The sequence below is a fragment of the Miscanthus floridulus genome, chromosome 10, assembly GCF_019320115.1.
Source record: "Miscanthus floridulus cultivar M001 chromosome 10, ASM1932011v1, whole genome shotgun sequence".
Lineage (NCBI taxonomy): Eukaryota > Viridiplantae > Streptophyta > Magnoliopsida > Poales > Poaceae > Miscanthus > Miscanthus floridulus.
Window position 1 is genome coordinate 142,045,479 of NC_089589.1, and position 10,099 is coordinate 142,055,577.

Consider the following 10,099-nt stretch of genomic DNA (forward strand, 5'->3'; position numbering starts at 1 on the left):
AAGACAAAGGACCAAGAATACAAGAAACTCAAGACTACAACGACGACACATCAAGACTCTTCATCCGACTTCTTTTCTAAAGAGAAGAACTCGGAGAAAGCACGGGGCTGCGGGATACATAGCCCCAGAATTTTTTGAAGACAAGAATCTGGACCCTCCAACTTTTGCAAACAAAAGCAAGAGGCTCGAGGGCTACACTTAGTGAGTGTAATTTTTACGAAAAATTGCACCCACCCAAAAAAGAACCCGGACATAAGCTCGGAGGCTGCTTGCCGCGAAACTACTCGGATGATGGTTTAATCCAAGACTAAAGGGCCGCTTCGGAAAGGTGCCGCAAAACTACTCGGATTATGACATAATCCAAGTCTCGGGGACTACTTCAGAACACAAATTTTCAAACAACATAAAGGATCAAGACCCTACAACTTTTTGTTCCAAATAGCAAGAGGCTCGGGGGCTACACTCAGTGAGTGCACTTTTTCTTCGAAAAAGCGCACGTCACCAAAAGACTTCCTCAACGCAGACCACTTCAAGACATTACGACAAAAAGAACCCGGAACAAGCCATGTTCGAGTTTTTTTGATAAAATTTCAACGAACAATCAGAGCAACTTCAAGACAAGATCCTCCAGCTTCTTGTTCCAAATAGCAAGAGGCTCGGGGGCTACAACCAGATGGATGCACTTTTTTCTTCAAAAAGCACTCACCACCCAAAGATCCCAAGAAGCGCTACAAGGTTTCACTCCAGAAAACACTCGGATGACATTTTGTTCCTACTCAACAAGACTTGAAGGAGCAAAGCGAGACTTTCAGAGCTCAACCATGAAGTGCTCGGGGGCTTGTCGATGCGGGACCCACAGGATACCCCGCAAGGGAGAGAGAAGATCTAGTCCAACTAGGATTCTTCACATATAATCTTAGTAGTAGAACTATTAGGTAATCCTATTAGGAAATCTCATTGTAAACCGACTAGGACTCTGGCCTCCTGACTATATAAAGGAGGGCAGGGCTCCTGGGAGAAGAGGGCAGATCATAATCAATCCAACGCAAAGGCTAAGGCCGACTAGACGTAAGGTTATTACTCGATCCACGATCGAGGGCCTGAACCAGGATAAATCGGCTGTCTCTTGCGTAAACCATCGAGTTCGACATACGCCGAAGCCCGAACATACTGCCCCGGGTACCCCCGTGGCAGGCTATCGGTGGTAAAACATCGACAGCGTTTGGGTCGTTCGCTGGTCGGTTTGATACTAAATCCCGAGTTGGTCGCTCGTCCCTTCCCCGCAAGCCATAGTGCTGATGCCCCTTTAGACTATTTCTCGACCGTTTAGCGCGGCCCACCTAGCATGGGAAACATCAAAGTGGGCTTCGTGTTTGCCCTTGGGAAGATTGCAGGCCCTTTTGCACTTTGACGCATTATACAAGCGTGTACAATTAGCAGGACTGCCAGGGTACTCCCGAGTCTTGAACTCCTGATAAGTGCGGCTCTCGCGAGTCATGATTCCACGAAGAGTACTCCGAGTTTGATAACACTCGGCAAGTCAGCAGTTTGCTTGGCCCTAGAGATTCTGTGCTGATGCCTGTGGGGCCGTAATGTCATATATCTCCTATATTATATTAGTATATGACCTTTCGGCTCTTACTAGTACGATCTACTAGCTCGTATTTATTTTCTAAGTCAGGTCCCAATCGCAACATTGATTGTTATGTTAAAATGCATGAACTGCATAATTAATATATAGAACCTTAGTTGCCAAGATTCTGCTCTAGTTGACAAATGTGGGCCCTGTTCGCTTGTCTTGTAATCCGTATATTTGCAGCTTGTCCTGAACTCCAGTTTCGTTTTCAGGGCATTACTGATTGTCATCAATATCCTTGACCAGCGGTTGCCATCGACTCCCAGCTACCCTTCTTTTCTTCACAAGGGGCTAGTACACACTTGTTTCTTGTCCGGTTGGGATTCTTCACTAGGGCGCGTTTGGTTCTTTGGTGCCTGGCTCGCATCTGGGAACCGGGCTCGCTCCCGTAGGACAGGCTGTGCAGATCCAAGCTATTGTTGTTTGGTTGTCTGTACGTGTAGAGTCCGGCTGGGAAGAGAGAGCGTTTGGTTGCCTGCGTGAACCCGTATCGCGCGAAAGAAAATAAAAAACAAGTGATCTTATAATATTTAACTTGTGTAACTGCACTCTAATAGTTCCAATTTTACTTCTAATATCTTAATCTATTTTAAAATACACTAATATCACTTAATACACGTTAATCACATGCTAATAATATCATTAGCAGAACCCTGTGCTTCTTGGAAATAATGTTAATTTTGACAAAACTCTGACCAGAATCATGTAGTGTAGTAAAATCTAAGAGTTCATTGTGTCTTTGTTAATGGAAAACATATCATATTTCTAAACAAAATGTGTCCCAATCGTAGGATTTAATGTTTTAATGGATATTTTGTTGGATACGGTTGAAGCTGGACAGCGAGGGGTGCAGCTATGTATGCAGACCTAAAGAGAAACTTTAGGCCTTAAGCCCTTAAGGGGCATACGTGCAAGGAAAAACGAGCATTCAGGGACCAGAGGGTGAATAGCTGCCCAAAAAAAAGAGAGGCTGAGGGCATATATGCAAGCAAAAACATAGCGGCCAAGGAGTGGCATGTGAATGTGCAAAAAGATTTTGGACCTTGATGCAGGACAACAGAAGTTGGGAGGGCCTGAAATGAGTGTTTCAGGGGCATATGCGCAAGGGAAATCACAGTCAGGGGCGTCCTAGTAAGACGGCTAGGAACCAGCACGTAAAATCTCAAAAAAATTGGACCATTTCTCGATTTGTGCGTGTCATCCTTGCGCAGGGGCCATGCTAATCTTCTCTGTATCGTTCCAATTTTATCGGATGTCTCCGAAGAGACAATATGGCGCCCACAGCTCGGCTTATAAGCTGGTGTTTGGGTCGTTCGTTGGCCGGTTTGGTACTAAATCCCGAGTTGGTCGCTCGGTCCGTTCCCCGCAAGCCATAGTGCTGATGCCCCTTTAGACTATTTCTCGATTTATGCGTGTCATCATTTAGCACAGCCCAGCTATCATGGGAAACAGCAAAGTGGGCTTCGTGGTTGCCCTTGGGAAGATTGCAGGCCCTTTTGCACTTTGACGCATTATACAAGCGTGTACAATTAGCAGGTCTGCCAGGGTACTCCCGAGTCCTGAACTCCTGATAAGTGCGGCTCTCGCGAGTCATGATTCCACGATGAGTACTCCGAGTTTCATAACACTCGGCAAGTCAGCAGTTTGCTTGGCCCTAGAGTTTCTGTGCTGATGCCTGTGGGGCCGTAATGTTATATATCTCCTATATTATATTAGTATATGACCTATATTATATTATATCCTGTGCACAGCTTCTGGTGGAGATATGTACCTAGCATTCCTATACTGCTTTATCTCATTGATGACCCCATCATCTCTATCATCTTGGTCTGCATTTACCGAGAATGATGCTTGGTCGTGGCCTTTATATACGTACTTAAACAGATACTTCACTGCTTTAATGCTTGAGCATGCCTCAACATTTATGTGACAGTTGTATCTAAAGAGCAGACTAGGGTTATATGGCACAACCCACCTGTTATCTAACTCGGCTCTCCTGATCTTAACTCGACGTCCGTCATCTCTTCTTCGGTAGGTTGGATATGAGTCCTTTCCTTGTTGGGTTGCCTCATAGAACTGTCTAGGGTACTGAAAGCGACACTCTCCATTCACCATGCATGCACAATATTTGTTTAGCACCCCACATGGGCCATGTAGCATATGGCAAATAACCAGATCATGCAACTCTGGATATTTATCCTTGTCTGGTATCTCAGCTGAAACAACTCGATCATATGCATCTGGGGTTGTCAACTTACTCCCTGATTTCATGATCAACAAGAAATGCTCATGTGGCAGACCCCTTTTTTGGAACTCGGTAACATGAACATATGCAGCAACTTCACCAAAGTACTTCCTCTTGATTAGGAGTTCTTTTAGGTCCCGCAACTTTGCCCTATATACTCTTGCAACCAGTTCTGGCCTATCTTGTGGATCCTGCCCCGGTTCAAGATTGCTTGTTATCTCTTCCCAGTACGGATTGCATGTCATGGTGATGAAGTAATCAGGCTTGCCAAAACGCTGCACAATAGCCATTGCATTAAGGAATCTTTGCTGCATGTCTCGATCGCATCCAGGGAATGATCTTGGCAGCACAATTCTCTTGCCAACCTTAGAACTGTGCGTCTCTCCCGCAGATATAACATCAACCAGTCCCTATAATACATGTAAGCACTTAATTTTAGCTTTATGTAGTAACAAGCATGCAAAGATCGTAAAAACAATTACAAACAATAGATTATGAGTGTTTACCTGGTATAGCTCGGCCCGTATTAGTTTTTGGTTATCAGGATTAGAGTACCAATCTAGCCTCATAGACTCAATCTTTATATACATATCCACAGCCCACTGTTGAAAAAGACGTCCTCCGAATAATAAAATATTAAAAATTCCCCTTCTGACTTGCAACTTGAAGCAGTAGTATTCTCGTGCAGTTACATATTTTGCAGATTGTGTTGCATCAGCAACTCCACCTAGGACGTCACCTTCTTGTACTTCATTGTCGCCATCTTCCAATGAATTCTCATTATTATTATCAGCTGGGAAATAGATAAAATATTAGAACATTTTATAATATGGTACTATAGCATCAAATCATTAGTATAGCTGTAAGTATTATAGGAAAAATATTATTACTAAGAGATAATACCATGATTACCACTAGACGTCCCTTCATCTCTACTCTCTGGCCATTGATTATTAGTAGAAGCCGCGGTTGCAGATGGTGGAGTGAATGGACTCCCACTGTATGGCATATATTTGTTCCATCTTGTCTCCCCTCGTGGGTTATATATAGGATAAGCTAAGGCGTCATAACAACCATGCCATGCCCGGATATACTGCGGACGATGATCAATCTTTCCATATACAACCACACTTCTATCAAAACATCTTTGTGGATCGTTCCCATCCATCCAAATAGCAGCAACTTGGGATGCAGTTGGGGCATTGTACCTTCTTTGGTCAGGCGTGATATTTGTATTGAGTTCAATCCGGTACTCATCCAAGTTTGGAAAATCCCCATTTCTCCTAAAAGTCTGAACATATGGGTTATCTTGCAAGATTGCTAGGATAGTCCAAATGATGTTGATATCAAGATCAGGGGACCTTTTGACTCTATGTGATAAGGCCTCATCTTCTGTATCATAAAAGTAGAGCTGCAAATGCCGAGCACCGCGGCCACCTGGCACCAGGTGGTCAAGACGGTGGTACAGCCCACCATGAACTCAAAATGTATAAACACCGGTCCCTACTGGACTTTTATATCTGTCATCAGTGGTAACCCCTAGACTTGCAAAGGAGAAATGTGAGTTGATATAACGTATATGTTTCCTGAAATATTTTGCATCATCGTGCACTTGACTTGTGAACAACCTTTTGAGCTCTGCAGGAACATCTGGTATATGTATCTGTACTTTTCCTTTTCTACAACAAAACCCGGGTGTCTCACCCTGAAACCTCATCGCACCACAATAACTGCAGTCAGGGACCTTTCTCAATTTATGTCGTTCTGGCAGGTTCTGGTAGATGTAATCATATGGATCATCATGTGTCACACTGTTTGTAGCTGGACCCTCTAGAAGCACGCGATATGACTCATAATCATGACCTGTGTACACATTGCAGTAATTATTTTCATTTAATATATAAACATGCCAAAGTGAAGCTAGACTTGTAACCAGGTTTATATATTGTTGTCACAGTACCTTGCGCATGTTGGTGAATGACTCCATCATCGTATAAGTTTTCATTCTGCAATCCATGGCCGGCGTCTATGGCATCTTCATCACCGTCCCAACCATCATGCGTTGGTTCAAATAGTTCACGGTCAAATTCTTCTTCATTGTGTAGTTCAGGTAAATGAAGTTCTGCAAACATTTTAAAAATAAGTATGCTAACATATATTTAAATTATATTTTATTGAAAAAAGCATGACGTTGTTGTGTTCGCTTGACTCACCGGAAGTAGGCAATGGGCCAGGAGGGACCGTACATGTGCCTCTAGCTCGTGGAACGTAATTATCATTTCGGTGTAGCCACTCTGTGGGATCTGCTAATGATGTATCAGTTGGTTGAGAGAATGCACAATTTGAACAGTTATTATATCTCACCAGCTGGTGAAGACGCCGGCAATGTTTGGGACACAACAGAGGTGGGGCTATTATTTTGCATTGCAGCTTTCCTCCGTGCTCGGTATTCATGTTGTTTCCTATTAGCTTCCTCCCTTTGTTGATCGGTCATTTCAGCTCTTCGTTTGCGTGCACGTGCATTCCTTGCTTCCCTCCTAGCATCGGCACTGTCCGTAGGTCTCGTCTCTGGAGACAAAGGCACATGTTAAAGTCAATATATAGAGATGTGGTGTGTAGACATAAAAAGTGTGTTTCCTTTACAAAATAACAATCACTTATACCTAGGTCATTGTCGCTTATGTCCACAGACAGCGTACTGACTCTTGTGTTCGCCGTGCCTACGCCAACATCTCTACTATTTGTTTGCATATCTCCGTTGCAAAATATATTTGGCGTGTTTTCATTCTGTGGGTCGGCAGTTTCGTCAAGTCCTATGATTGGGTGGCACCAAATGGTTGACCTCTACTTAATCATTAGGGGTTATGGTTTAATAATAAGTGTCCAAAAATAGAAAGAGATTAAATACCTATGGACGATGCTGAAGTTAACGGCACCGTCTCACGCAAAGCAGCGGAAGTGCTACTATTCTGGGTTGCATGTTTCTTCCGTTCTCGGTACTCAAGTTGTTTCCGATTGATCTCGTCCCTTTGTTCCATGGACATATCAGCTCGACGTTTCCGTTGCTGCATATTCCTTTGCTCCCTCCTCCGCGATTCCTCATCTAAAAATATGAAAACGTCCTTCCAGTAAATAGTGAAAAATATGAAAAGGTTTGCATAGGTACATATTTTAAGCATACCTATGACATTGGTGATATCACCTAGTGGTTCGCGTGTATCTGTCGGCGTAATCATTTGGCTGACGTTGGTGATATCACTTAGTGGTTCGCGTGTATATGTCGGCGTAATCATTTGGCTTTGCGCTCCGCGCGTATCTCTCGGCGTAGACATTTTGCTCTGACCGTCGCGTGGATCTCCCGGCGTAGACATCGCCTCTTCCCTATGTACACAATTATTATTATCTCCGCTTAAATTAACATTAACATGGACACAGAATTTCTCGCGCCTGTGACTCCAAAAGAATACGACGATCAGCATACAATACCATTAATCAAGGTTCAGGACCTCGGCAAGTAGGGCACGGCTGGACAGAGAGTGGGGACCATACCTTGCTTATTGGCACGTCCGTCTGGACAGAGACGGGTCCGACGATGCGTGGACCGCGGCGAGTAGGGCGCGGCTGCGGTCGTCAAGGACTTCTTTGTAGAGTAGTTCGTGATAACGCTATGGATAATCTACGATGTTGTCCCCGGGGTTGCGACCGGCCGGCCAGCAGTAGCTCGTGCTCTAGGGTTCTTGGGCTGCGATCGCGCTGCTGCACGAACCTTCCGCGTCCACCGGAGAGGAAGGATGTCAGCGCCGGTGTTGCACGCTGGTGCTGTGAATTGCGTTTGGCGCAGCGGCGGGTAGCAGGGCTCCTCGGCGTGGCCACGGGCAGCAGGTTCGTCGGGCTCGTTTGGAACGCGTTCGTTGCGACGACGGCGGGATTAGCACGGAGTTTTCCACGGGTGAATCCTCGACCACGTTTGCGTCTCGGCCTTCCCCCTCGGTCCTGAGCACTGCCGGGTGCCCTTCCCATCGTTCCGTCTTGGTCTCCCAGATCCGGCAGGAGGCGCGGCAAGAGACGGGCCGAAGCAGCGGCGAGGTCGTCGCTCGAGGCCCGGTGCCGGACTGCCGCCGATGTGCGCGCGGAGATCGTGGCGGCGCGAAGATAGAGGTCTCGCTGGCGGCGTCGACGGCAGTGTCCTCTGCGGTGGTTACGACAGCGACTCTGCCGTCGCGGCGGAGGCAGCAGCCGAGCAAGTGGAGGGCGCAGGGTCTGTGGCCTGCGCGCAGAGATCGTGGAGGGCGCGGAGATCGTGGAGTCGCGAAGATAGCGGCCAGTGTCCTCGGCGGTTTCCTTTATTTTTCTTCGGCGATATGGACGGGAGCGTTGAAGGCTTCAAAGCGTGATGTGTCTCAAGTTTTCAATTATAGTAGAGATGTCTCCAAAGAGACAATATGGCGCCCGCAGCTTGGCTTATAAGCTGGCGTTTGGGTCGTTCGCTGGCCGGTTTGGTACTAAAACCCGAGTTGGTCGCTCGTTCCCTTCCCGGCAAGCCATAGTGCTGATGCCCCTTTAGACTATTTCTCGATTTATGCGTGTCATCGTTTAGCGCGGCCCAGCTATCATGGGAAACAGCAAAGTGGGCTTCGTGTTTGCCCTTGGGAAGAATGCAGGCCCTTTTGCACTTTGACGCATTATACAAGCGTGTACAATTAGCTGGTCTTCCAGGGTACTCCCGAGTCCTGAACTCCTGATAAGCGCGGCTCTCGCCAGTCATGATTCCACGATGAGTACTCCGAGTTTGATAACACTCGGCAAGTCAGCAGTTTGCTAGGCCCTAGAGTTTCTGTGCTGATGCCTGTGGGGTCGTAATGTCATATATCTCCTATATTATATTAGTATATGACCTTTCGGCTCTTACTAGTACCATCTACTAGCTCGTATAGAACCTTAGTTGCCAAGATTCTGCTCTAGTTGACCAATGTGGGCCCTGTTCGTTTGTCTTGTAATCCGTATATTTGCAGCTTGTTTTTTCGGCCGGAATAGTATTTTTCCCTCGCAACAAATCAGACGGAACAGTGTTCCGGCTTGTTTTTTCAGCGAAGCGAACGGAGCCGTGAGATGTCCTCTGTTGCTATGTCTTTTAAAGAGATAGCGTTTGGTTGCCTACATGAACCCGTATCGCACGAAATAAAAATAAAAAACAAGTGATCTTATAATATTTAACTTGTGTAACTGCACTCTAATAGTTTCAATTTTACTTCTAATATCTTAATCTATATGAAAATATACTAATATCACCTAATACACGTTAATCACATGGTAATAATATCATTAACAGAACCCTGTGCTTCTTGGAAATAATGTTAATTTTGACAAAACTCTGACAAGAATCATGTAGTGTAGTAAAATCTAAGAGTTCATTGTGTCTTTGTTAATGGAAAACATATCATATTTCTGAACAAAATGTGTCCCAATCGCAGGATTTAATGTTTTAATGGATATTTTGTTGGATACGGTTGAAGCTGGACAGCGAGGGGTGCAGCTATGTATGCAGACCTAAAGAGAAACTTTAGGCCTTAAGCCCTTAAGGGGCATACGTGCAAGGAAAAACAAGCATTCAGGGACCAGAGGGTGAATAGCTGCCCCCCCCCCCCCCCCCCCAAAAAAAAGGAGAGGCTGAGGGCATATATGCAAGCAAAAAAATAGCGGCCAAGGAGTGGCATGTGAATGTGCAAAAAGATTTTGGACCTTGATGCCGGACAACAGAAGTTGGGAGGGCCTGAAATGAGTGTTTCAGGGGCATATGCGCAAGGGAAATCACAGTCAGGGGCGTCCCAGTAAGACGGCCAGGGACCAGCACGTAAAATCTCAAAAAAATTTGGACCATTTCTCGATTTGTGCGTGTCATCCTTGCGCAGGGGCCATGCTAATCTTCTCTGTATCGTTCCAATTTTATCGGATGTCTCCGAAGAGACAATACAGCGCCCGCAGCTCGGCTTATAAGCTGGCGTTTGGGTCGTTCGCTGGCCGGTTTGGTACTAAATCCCGAGTTGGTCGCTCGTTCCCTTCCCGGCAAGCCATAGTGCTGATGCCCCTTTAGACTATTTCTCGATTTATGCGTGTCATCGTTTAGCGCGGCCCAGCTATCATGGGAAACAGCAAAGTGGGCTTCGTGTTTGCCCTTGGGAAGAATGCAGGCCCTTTTGCACTTTGACGCATTATACAAG

The 10,099-nt window shown here is 45.8% G+C and overlaps 2 non-coding genes across 2 annotated transcripts; both read right to left on the reverse strand.

The window, feature by feature from the left end:
- Nucleotides 1-2,801: 2,801 nt before the first annotated feature.
- Nucleotides 2,802-2,904, reverse strand: LOC136490341 (U6 spliceosomal RNA). The gene has a single exon (XR_010767631.1). It is a non-coding gene; the product is annotated as a U6 spliceosomal RNA (small nuclear RNA).
- A 6,840-nt stretch (nt 2,905-9,744) lies between these two features.
- On the reverse strand, nt 9,745-9,847 carry LOC136490318 (U6 spliceosomal RNA). The gene has a single exon (XR_010767607.1). It is a non-coding gene; the product is annotated as a U6 spliceosomal RNA (small nuclear RNA).
- Between the last annotated feature and the right edge of the window lie 252 nt (nt 9,848-10,099).